At 42.0% G+C, this 12,500-nt stretch overlaps 1 protein-coding gene across 6 annotated transcripts in view; it reads left to right on the forward strand.

Moving 5' to 3' along the window:
- The window catches only part of LOC127861846 (uncharacterized), a 129,137-nt gene that overhangs the window by 54,280 nt on the left and 62,357 nt on the right, over positions 1 to 12,500 (forward strand). The gene's annotated exons all lie outside the window — the stretch shown is intronic.

Raw genomic sequence — 12,500 nt, forward strand, 5'->3', positions numbered from 1 at the left:
AAACTGAACTTAAAATGAGCAAAAATAAACAAAACAATATAGCACAATAAAAACTTAACTAAAATGTTATTTCACAGTAAGTCGATATAAACTAATCCGGCATGACCATATTATTTGGTTACCATATACGCTTCCATAATTTTTAAACAACGCCCTTTTTCCACATAAATTATATCGATTCCTTTAGTTATATCGCCATGTCAACATTATGTTACTTGCAAGTCATCAAGATATATGCCGTCATTCAGTAAACAACACAGAAATATTTAAATTTACATGACGGCTAGGTTCAAATATCTTCAGAGATTTAGGCTCTGATGCCAACATGCGGGTTGTTTAAGTCTTGACAACTTATCTTATGTCGACAAATCAACATAATTTTAGGCGTCATGCTCTTTTGAAAATGACTTGCCATCGTAGTTTTAGTCGACACAATGAGTTATTTTTGACGACATGGCACCTTTTTTATATCATGCCGTCATAGAATGTTGACATCATCACAGTATCAGGGTGTACCATATACGTTTCCATAAAATTGAACCAGACGATGTTGTTCGCGTTGATGTCGAGTTTAAGACAAGCAAAAGTCGATGTTCAGACGTGGTAGGAAGCGGGGAAAATTCGGAACGGTGTTGGATGTGGACACAAGTTTTAACTGCTCAAAACTTTATACCACGGACAACCACGTGTGACACACATTGCAAAGACGTGCAATTCGCATGGAACACATTTCATAATTTGTGTTCCGGCAGTTATTTACACTCCCAGGCAGCCCTATTGTAGCCTTTTTTGCTTCGCATCCAAATTGTTGCAGTTTGCAATCAGCCAGTCTAGAACGGTCTCCTCTATAGCAGCGTCAAGGCTCAATTGCTTCTTTGGGGTGTTGATGGCAGCCTTCTCCTTACTCTTGTCATGCCCCCGTCCAATGCCCTTTCCAACGAGAACTGGTTCTTCCACCTCGACTTGGGGGAGGGGAGTTTAATGCATCACTTCTTCCACAATTAGTGTTTCTTCCTTTTCAATGGCCTTGGGGCGACTTCGCCAAGCTCCATGGGTGTCTCAGGGGCAGCAACAGGGATGTCAACAGAGATAGGGGTAATGCTAGCAGCAGTGGTGGTGGCAGGAGTGATGGAAGCAGGGTTGCGACAGGGGTAGCATCTGAACATGAAAATTAAGATTATTAAGTGACAATTTATTTAGTTACTTGCTTATAATTTGCAGTCCTTAATAGAAATTCGAAATGTCAATTTAAAAGTAACAAAATTTGCAAATAAAAAGACGGTGAATTGATTAAAATAAAATGTACTGGATATCAATAGCAGCGCCCGCTTCTCCAGGAGCGACATGGGCAGTATCAACCTGAGGGCTAGGGTCTGGACTTGCAGCATCAGAAGGAGGAGGATGGACCTCGTTCTGAACATTAACCGTTACCTAGTCCTGTGAGGCTTGAAGAGCCTCATCCTCAGCTGGGACCTTGGCCTTGATCTTCATCTTCTTAGTTGGCTTCTTCTTTGCAGGGGAACCCTTCTTACTAGGTATTATTAAATGAAAAGCGAATGAACTCTGGCTGTAGGAGATCGCCAACTGTGAGGACAACCCGTGCGCGGCAGCTTTTATTCGTGGCAAGCTGCGCTTCCGACGACGCCGAGCCGTGATTTGGACAGTGCTATGACGGCGGAGTCCCCGTTTTACGATCATGCTGAACACGTGATAAGCAGTTCTCCAGACGCAATAAGGCTGCGGCTAGCCGTGGTAACTCGCATCTTTTTAACACGCGTTTTAACACGCGCGAACCTATTTCTTATCTTAACCGCGGCTGGAAGTGTTTAGCCGTACTTAGAAATTGTTTCAGCATTAAAACAACCGCCGATGTCAAGACCAAGAACAAAACACGTTCAAAGCACAGCCAAGCAAATATTCACAAGAAATAACCACCGCGTCCACCAAATAAAAAAAGTGTACGTGATTATGCCGTAATGCGCTCTGTGACCTGGGGGCCGTTTCATCAACATTCGTACGACAATTTTAACTTACGAGAGAATTTTGTAGTCTTAATAAGTAGACGAACTAGCTCGCCATGCTCGTCAAAAATATACGGCGCTTGAGCTACCAATATAATTAATTAAGTACTGAACATTTATAATCATATTATATGGACTTAAGCAATTATGTATCTTCGAAAAGTGCATCGTATCGTAAATGTGTACTACGATGTTTATTGAAACGGTCTCCATGCCTTAAGGCACGATATTCTATTAGTGACATGACGTATGAGTTGATTACGTTTTAAGGCGACACTCGACAATACGATGATACTAACTCGAGATCACGAAAATGCAATACAGATAACACGATAGTAGGATGACGAAGACACGAAATTACGAGGACAAAGATACGATTCTACGACAGTGGGGTGATGACTTTTAACGATCCCGTACTTTCACCAGTGTTCCGTCGCGTAATCGTCATATTACTGTTTTGACCTCGTGTTGTCGGTACCATACAGTCAAGTATCGACTTCAAAATCAAACCAAGCATAGGCGATGGCCCTAGTGAGCATCCGTTTTTAGAAGACCATTTTATTAAAAATTCGTTATGAATTGGACTATTATTGCACACGTTTAGTCGTTTTAAGTGCACGCTGACGTTCCTTATCACATATTGAAAACTTTGCTTTATAGGAATAATGAAGTTATGGTCATTTAATCGTTAATATCAACCAAAAAATGTGCCACACTTTGCGAAAAAATGTATTCTCGATATGCAAAGTCTGACAAGCGATTACGGTAAACATCTCTAAATAACTCGGTGAGGACAGGTCGCGCCACTTTTTCTCATAATACGGATTCCTTAATAATTTTACAAATGATTGATAATGACAGCGATTCTAATCGCTATACAAAAGTTTTTATTAAATTTATGTAAATTACTCTGGTTTTTGGATTCACAGAAAATGTCAAAATCATTCATAATGGAGGTTATTACTATTTACGAAAAAGTAAAATGTCGTATAATATACAATATTAGATATGTAGTATATCAATAGTGTACACACTGTAGAAGCATATTGGTCGCTTTTCTGTCAAAATGCTGCCTATCTGTTCATTCTTCGCTGCCTCTCTGTCATAAACAAGAAAAATGAATGCTCGGAATTAACAAAACAGGTAAGAAATGAATGAAATGTTATAAGCTGGGAATTTATCTGACGCTATCAATCATTGAAACTGGCATAGGTCAAAATGTTTTCCATAAGTTTTTGGACCTGCGGAATACTGTGAACTTGTAGCTGCCTTAGCTGGATATATGCCTCAACTCATGGACCACCTCTTTTTATGCACAAATGTGTTAACGGATTTTAATTTTAGATTTTCTTACCTCTTTTGTGAATACCGAGCATCCATTTTTCTTGTTTACGGCAGAGAGGCAGCGAAGAATGAACAGATATGCAGCATTTTGGCATAAAGGCGACCGATATGCTTCTACACCGTGGTGTAGGAATATCCATAAAAACGTATATTAAGTTCAATTGCATAATGTGCAAACGGTTGTTATTTCTTTTAGTTTAACGTTAACATTCATTAGTTTTGTAATCCAGTTTAAACTTTATAAATAAACGGTTAATCTGTATATTTATTCTCATATCAGCAATTCATGACATTGGCAGAAAACAATCATTTTATAAATAACCTATACGCAGTGATACGAAAATCGGCGATAAAAATAAACATTTTTATGCATTTTTGATTATTACACAGATTCAATCATACCGGTAGTTAATACTTAAAACTTACTATCACTGACGTAAATATAACTAAATCTTCATCTTTTTACTTATAAATGGTGCGTACGAAAACGGAATCTACTTAATTCAATGCTATGTTTTTAATTATCTATACAATTCATGTAGGTTTCAAAACTCAATCCTTTTATAAATGTGGTAAATTAGTTTAGCCTGCGATGAGACATAACACGAACCTTTGTTTATGAATATATATGTACTCAATTTCGTAATACTGGTACAACCTCAATATACTGAAACCAAGTCAATCAAGTAAAGTTTTAACAACATTCAGTCAAAAAAGTGTGTATAAAATCCTACAATAATTCAAGCAGTGTGTGTTCTCTATTTTTTACCGATTAGTTAAGGGCTCCTCCGTTACAGATGACACAGATTTGGGAATCGACCAAGCTATATTGGTACAGCAGCACTTGATGTTTGTTAACGAACCTCAAATATTTGTTTGCAGACTTTGAAGTGCAATTTATAAATGTCGCGCATATCGTCAATTCCCCAGACTGCACAGCACACGTGATTATTGGTAATACCATTAAAGGGATCTTTTCACAGTTTGGTAAATTGACAAAATTGAAAAAGTTGTTTCAGATTCGCAAATTTTCGTTTTAGTTATGATATTTGTGAGGAAACAGTATTACTGAACATTTACCATAGTCCAATATAGCCAGTATATGTATCTTTTGACGATTTGAAAACCTAAAAATTATAAAGCGTTGCAGCGCGAAACGATTGAATAATTTGGAGAGTTCTGTTGTTGTCGTTTAAATTTGCGAAACTACGAAGATTGCTTATATAATGTTTACATTACTTACACTGTGTATACCCGGCGGAATAGCCTAGAGGGCTAATTCGTTTTTACTTCAGACTAATTCCAGGACTCCGGGGGTCACTGGTTCGAGCACTGGTACCGGCTACTCTTTTTTTCTTTTTTTAAATTCTATTCTTGATTTTTACTGGAGCTTTTAAGATCCAATGTTTACATTTATCAATACAAAGCATTTAATGACAAACTTCAAATATGCCAAAATCTGTGAATACGCCCCTTTAAGTCGAAACGTAACAATTGAGTTTGAATATTTTATTTGATTCTTCTGAATTGTGAAATAAAGTACATTACATGATTTCGGGGCCTGCTCATTCAGTTCCTCAACTGCACGTTTAAGAGAACCGTTTAACAATTTAAAACATTAAGTGCTTGAAAAATCAGGTGCGTGAAGTTGGCTCGCCGTTCGACGTTCGACATTAGTTCAACATTCAAATTACCGAATGTCGAGCTGGCTCGGCATTCCAGCTCGACATTCAGTTCGGCATTCGCATATAATGTTGTATGCTTATTTTTGAATGTCGAGCTGGCTCGGCATTCCAGCTCGACATTCAGTTCGGCATTCGCATACAGTGTTGTATGCTTATTTTCGAATGTCGAGCTGGCTCGGCATTCCAGCTCGACATTCTGTTCGACATTTGGATATAGTGTTGTACAATTTTTTTTTGAATGTCGAGCTGGCTCGACATTCAGTTCGGCATTCGCAAATAGTGTTGTATGCTTATTTTCGAATGTCGAGCTGGCTCGGCATTCCAGCTCGACATTCAGTTCGACATTCGGAGATAATGTTGTTCAATAATTTTTGAATGACGAGTTGGCTCAGCATTTCAGCTCGACATTCAGTTCGACATTCGGATATAGTGTTGTACAATAATTTTTGAATGACGAGCTGGCTCGGCATTCCAGCTCGACATTCAGTTCGACATTCGGAGAAAGTGTTGTACAATTTTTTTGAATGACGAGCTGGCTCGGCATTCCAGCTCGACATTCACTTCGGCATTCGCAAATAGTGTTGTATGCTTATTTTTGAATGTCGAGCTGGCTCGGCATTCCAGCTCGACATTCGGTTCGACATTCGGATATGGTGTTGTACAATATTTTTTGAATGTCGAGCTGGCTCGGCATTCCAGCTCGACATTCAGTTCTGCATTCGCAAATAGTGTTGCATGCTTATTTTCGAATGTCGAGCTGGCTCGGAATTCCAGCTCGACATTCAGTTCGGCATTCGCATATAGTGTTGCATGCTTATTTTCGAATGTCGAACTGGCTCGGCATTCCAGCTCGACATTCAGTTCGACATTCGGATATAGTGTTGTACAATAATTTTTAAATGTCGAGCTGGCTCGGCATTCCAGCTCGACATTCAGTTCGACATTCGGAGAAAGTGTTGTACATTTTTTTTTTAATGACGAGCTGGCTCGGCATTCCAGCTCGACATTCAGTTCGGCATTCGCAAATAGTTTTGTATGCTTATTTTGGAATGTCGAGCTGGCTCGGCATTCCAGCTCGACATTCAGTTCGACATTCGGATATAGTGTTGTACAATAATTTTTGAATGTCGAGCTGGCTCGGCATTCCAGCTCGACATTCAGTTCTGCATTCGCATATAGTGTTGTATGCTTATTTTCGAATGTCGAGCTAGCTCGGCATTCCAGCTCGACATTCAGCTCGGCATTCGCATATAGTGTTGTATGCTTATTTTCGAATGTCGAACTGGCTCGGCATTCCAGCTCGACATTCAGTTCGACATTCGGATATAGTATTGTACAATAATTTTTTAATGTCGAGCTGGCTCGGCATTCCAGCTCGACATTCAGTTCAAAATTCGGAGAAAGTGTTGTACAATAATTTTTTAATGACGTTCTGGCTCGGCATTCCAGCTCGACATTCAGTTCGACATTCGGATATAGTGTTGTACAATAATTTTTGAATGACGAGCTGGCTCGGCATTCCAGCTCGACATTCAGTTCGACATTCGGAGATAGTGTTGTACAATGATTTTTGAATGTCGAGCTGGCTCGGCATTCCAGCTCGACATTCAGTTCGACATTCGGATATAGTGTTGTAAAATTTTTTTTGAATGTCGAGCTGGCTCGGCATTCCAGCTCGACATTCAGTTCGGCATTCGCAAATAGTATTGTATGCTTATTTTTGAATGTCGAGCTGGCTCGGCATTCCAGCTCGACATTCAGTTCGACATTCGGAGATAATGTTGTTCAATAATTTTTGAATGACGAGCTGGCTCGGCATTCCAGCTCGACATTCAGTTCGACATTCGGATATAGTGTTGTACAATTGTTTTTGAATGTCGAGCTGGCTCGGCATTCCAGCTCGACATTCAGTTCGGCATTCGCAAATAGTGTTTTATGCTTATTTTCGAATGTCGAGCCAGCTCGGCATTCCAGCTCGACATTCAGTTCGACACTCGGAGGTAATGTTGTTCAATAATTTTTGAATGCCGAGCTGGCTCGGCATTCCAGCTCGACATTCAGTTCGACATTCGGATATAGTGTTGTACAATAATTTTTGAATGACGAGCTGGCTCGGCATTCCAGCTCGACATTCAGTTCGACATTCGGATATAGTGTTGTACAATAATTTTTGAATGTCGAGCTGGCTCGGCATTCCAGCTCGACATTCAGTTCAACATTCGGAGAAAGTGTTGTACAATAATTTTTGAATGACGAGCTGGCTCGGCATTCCAGCTCGACATTCAGTTCGACATTCGGATATAGTGTTGTACAATAATTTTTGAATGACGAGCTGGCTCGGCATTCCAGCTCGACATTCAGTTCGACATTCGGAGATAGTGTTGTAAAAGGATTTTTGAATGTCAAGCTGGCTCGGCATTCCAGCTCGCATTCAGTTCGGCATTCGGATTTAAAGTTGTACAATAATTTTTGAATGACGAGCTGGCTCGGCATTCCAGCTCGACATTCAGTTCGAAATTCGGATATACTGTTGTACTTTTTTTTTATAATGTCGAGCTGGCTCGGCATTCCAGCTCGACATTCAGTTCGACATTCGGATATAGTGTTGTACAATAATTTTTAAATGGCGAGCTGACCGATGGACGACCAACCGAAGACCGTTGGACGGGAGAGGGATAACCGATGGACGACCGACAGAAAGATAAGGGATGACCGATGGACAACCGATTGGCGACCGATGGACGACCGATGGACGGGAGAGGGATAACCGATGGACGACCGACAGAAAGATAAGGGACGACCGATGGACGGCCGATGGACGACCGATGGACGACCGATGGACGACCCATTGATGACCGATGGACGACCGATGGACGACGGATGGACGACCGATGGACGACCGATGGACGACCGACAGAAAGATAAGGGACGACCGATTGACAACCGATTGGCGACCGATGGACGACCGATGGAAGACCGATGGACGGGAGAGGGATAACCGATGGACGACCGACAGAAAGATAAGGGACGACCGATGGGCGACCGATGGGCGACTGATTGACGACCCATTGATGACCGATGGACGACCGATGGACAACGGATGGACGACCGAAGGACGACCGAAGGACGACCGATGGACGTCCGACGGACGACGGATGGCCGACCGATGGTCGTCCCTGGTCCAACGGTTGGTCGCCCATCGGTCGCCCATCGGTCGTCCATCGGTCGTCCATCGGTCGTCCATCGGTCGTCCTTCGGTCGTCCTTCGGTCGCCCCTCGTCCAACTGTTGGTCGTCCATTGGTCGTCCATTGTCTGCCCTTGTCCGTCCGTTGGTCGTCCATCGGTCCTCCCTTATCTTTCTGTCGGTCGTCCATCGGTTATCACTCTCCCGTCCGTCGGTCGCCAATCGGTCGGCCATCGGTCGTCCCTTATCTTTCTGTCAGTCGTGCATCGGCCGTCCATCGGTCGTCCATCGGTCGTCCTTTATTTTTCTGTCGGTCGTTTATCGGTCGTCCATTGGCCGGCCATCGGTCGTCCATCGGTCGTCCATCGGTCGTCGCTCGGCCAACTGTCGGCCGTCCATCGGTCGTCGATCGGCCGTCCATCGGTCGTCCCTAGTCCAATTGCTGGGCGTCCATCGGTCGTTCATTGTCTGCCCTTGTCCGTCCGTTGATCATCCATCGGTCGTCCCTTATCTTTATGTCGGTCGTCCATCGGTTATCCCTCTCCCATCCATCGGTCGTCCATCGGTCGCCAATCGGTCGTCCATCGGTCGTCCCTTATCTTTCTGTCGGTCGTCCATCGGTTATCCCTCCCCCGTCCGTCGGTCGTCCATCGGTCTTCGGTTGGTCGACCGGTCAGCTCGACATTTAAAAATTATTGTACAACACTATATTCGAATGTCGAACTGAATGTCGAGCTGGAATGCCGAGCCAGCTCCACATTCAAAAATTGTAGTACAACACTATATCCGAATGTCGAACTGAATGTCGAGCTGGAATGCCGAGCCAGCTCGTCATTCAAAAATTATTGTACAACTTTAAATCCGAATGTCGAGCTGAATGTCGAGCTGGAATGCCGAGCCAGCTCGTCATTAAAAATTATTGTACAACACTTTCTCCGAATGTCGAACTAAATGTCGAGCTGGAATGCCGAGCCAGCTCGTCATTCAAAAATAAGCATACAACACTATTTGCGAATGCCGAAATGAATGTCGAGCTGGAATGCCGAGCCAGCTCGACATTCAAAAAACATTGTACAACACTATCTTCGAATGTCGTACTGAATGTCGAGCTGGAATGCCGAGCCAGCTCCACATTCAAAAATTATAGTACAACACTATATCCGAATGTCGAACTGAATGTCGAGCTGGAATGCCGAGCCAGCTCGTCATTAAAAAATTATTGTACAACACTTTCTCCGAATGTCGAACTAAATGTCGAGCTGGAATGCCGAGCCAGCTCGTCATTAAAAAATTATTGTACAACACTTTCTCCGAATGTCGAACTAAATGTCGAGCTGGAATGCCGAGCCAGCTCGTCATTCAAAAATAAGCATACAACACTATTTGCGAATGCCGAACTGAATGTCGAGCTGGAATGCCGAGCCAGCTCGACATTCAAAAAACATTGTACAACACTATCTTCGAATGTCGTACTGAATGTCGAGCTGGAATGCCGAGCCAGCTCGACATTCGAAAATAAGCATACAACACTGTATGCGAATGCCGAACTGAATGTCGAGCTGGAATGCCGAGCCAGCTCGACATTCGAAAATAAGCATACAACACTATATGCGAATGCCGAACTGAATGTCGAGCTGGAATGCCGAGCCAGCTCGACATTCAAAAAGTATTGCTCAACACTTTCTCCGAATGTCGAACTGAATGTCGAGCTGGAATGCCGAGCCAGCTCGACATTCGAAAATAGCATACAATACTATATGCGAATGCCGAACTGAATGTCGAGCTGGAATGCCGAGCCAGCTCGACATTCGAAAATAAGCATACAACACTATATGCGAATGCCGAACTGAATGTCGAGCTGGAATGCCGAGCCAGCTCGACATTCGAAAATAAGCATACAACACTATTTGCGAATGCCGAACTGAATGTCGAGCTGGAATGCCGAGCCAGCTCGACATACAAAAAACATTGTACAACACTTTCTCCGAATGTCGAACTGAATGTCGAGCTGGAATGCCGAGCCAGCTCGTCATTCAAAAATAAGCATACAACACTATTTGCGAATGCCGAACTGAATGTCGAGCTGGAATGCCGAGCCAGCTCGACATTCAAAAAACATTGTACAACACTATCTTCGAATGTCGAACTGAATGTCGAGCTGGAATGCCGAGCCAGCTCGACATTCGAAAATAAGCATACAACACTGTATGCGAATGCAGAACTGAATGTCGAGCTGGAATGCCGAGCCAGCTCGACATTCGAAAATAAGCATACAACACTATATGCGAATGCCGAACTGAATGTCGAGCTGGAATGCCGAGCCAGCTCGACATTCGAAAATAAGCATACAACACTATTTGCGAATGCCGAACTGAATGTCGAGCTGGAATGCCGAGCCAGCTCGACATTCAAAAAACATTGTACAACACTTTCTCCGAATGTCGAACTGAATGTCGAGCTGGAATGCCGAGCCAGCTCGACATTCAAAAAAAATGTACAACAAGATATCCGAATGTCGAACTGAATGTCGAGCTGGAATGCCGAGCCAGCTCGACATTCGAAAATAAGCATATAACACTATATGCGAATGCCGAACTGAATGTCGAGCTGGAATGCCGAGCCAGCTCGACATTCGAAAATAAGCATACAACACTTTATGCGAATGCCGAACTGAATGTCGAGCTGGAATGCCGAGCCAGCTCCACATTCAAAAATTATTGTACAACACTATATCCGAATTTCGACCTGAATGTCGAGCTGGAATGCCGAGCCAGCTCGACATTCAAAAAGTATTATTCAACACTTTCTCCGAATGTCGAACTGAATGTCCCGCTGGAATGCCGAGCCAGCTCGACATTCGAAAATAAGCATACAACACTGTATGCGAATGCCGAACTGAATGTCGAGCTGGAATGCCGAGCCAGCTCGACATTCGAAAATAAGCATACAACACTATATGCGAATGCCGAACTGAATGTCGAGCTGGAATGCCGAGCCAGCTCGACATTCAAAAATAAGCATACAACATTATATGCGAATGCCGAACTGAATGTCGAGCTGGAATGCCGAGCCAGCTCGACATTCGGTAATTTGAATGTTGAACTAATGTCGAACGTCGAACGGCGAGCCAACTTCACGCACCTTGAAAAATCTACTATCTGAATATTGTCACCATTGCGATTCTATTTGGGATTATTTATGCATAACTGGGCACATGCATATGCGTTTAGAACAGTACCTTAGAATGATGGTTCATAATCAAAAATAAAATAATCGAAACTGCGAAAACAGAAGATTAATAGCTTCGTAAACACAACTATCCCCTATTTATTTACATAAAACACGACAGTGTCTTTTCGACCATATTATCAATTGTCAACACAAATTGTTTTCATCGGACAGACAAATTTACGCGTACTAATTGACAAAGAACGCAAGACGGTCAGGCGCAGTTCTATGTGACTCTTTTGCGAAATTTAGTTTACACGACACAACACGTGGTCATGAAAGTTCAAAGCATTCCATCGATTGGCGTCTAGCGAGTTGAGGTCAGTACATTTATCTCGTGTGACGTCATTGGCTTAAAATGTCCATTGCCTAAGTGTACAAAATCAGTAACGTTTGTGAACTGTGTTAAATTAGATCAGATTTAAAATTGTCGAAGTTGTAATCGGTAATTAAAAAGCACTTTAAAGACGATGCCGAGAATCATTATCACACCTTTTCACTGTTAACAAGTAATACCAACGAAAACGTTAAATGCAAAAAGGTGAGCGACTTATTGCATATGGCGAATAAGTTGCGAAAATGACATCCGTTTACAATTGTATGCGCCAATACTTTAATTTCAGGACATGATCGTTTATAGAATTTATGACATGTGGACTTCTTAATAAGATTGAGACCTTTTTTACAAATTGTTGTTCTGCCACTGAGATAGATATTTATAACTAATTGTTGTCATTTATAAACTTATTGGTAGCATTGATGTATGTATTCTTTATGCTTGATTTACAAATGTATTTCCTATGCTTGATTTATGAACTGCTTTACAAAGATAATAAAAATATAATTTGTTACTATCATTGTGAACAAATTTACCATAATTCGTTTATGTTAATATTGTTATTTCATAGTTTAACAAAGCAATATAACTTTTAAATACATTGTGTTACTCTAAGAATTCTTCTATGTAAAAAATATAATGACACAGACAAAACCACAATTCACGAACACCTATTTTTGCGCTTCAAAATTGACCCCAG

Source organism: Dreissena polymorpha, chromosome 16 (assembly GCF_020536995.1).
Source record: "Dreissena polymorpha isolate Duluth1 chromosome 16, UMN_Dpol_1.0, whole genome shotgun sequence".
NCBI lineage: Eukaryota > Metazoa > Mollusca > Bivalvia > Myida > Dreissenidae > Dreissena > Dreissena polymorpha.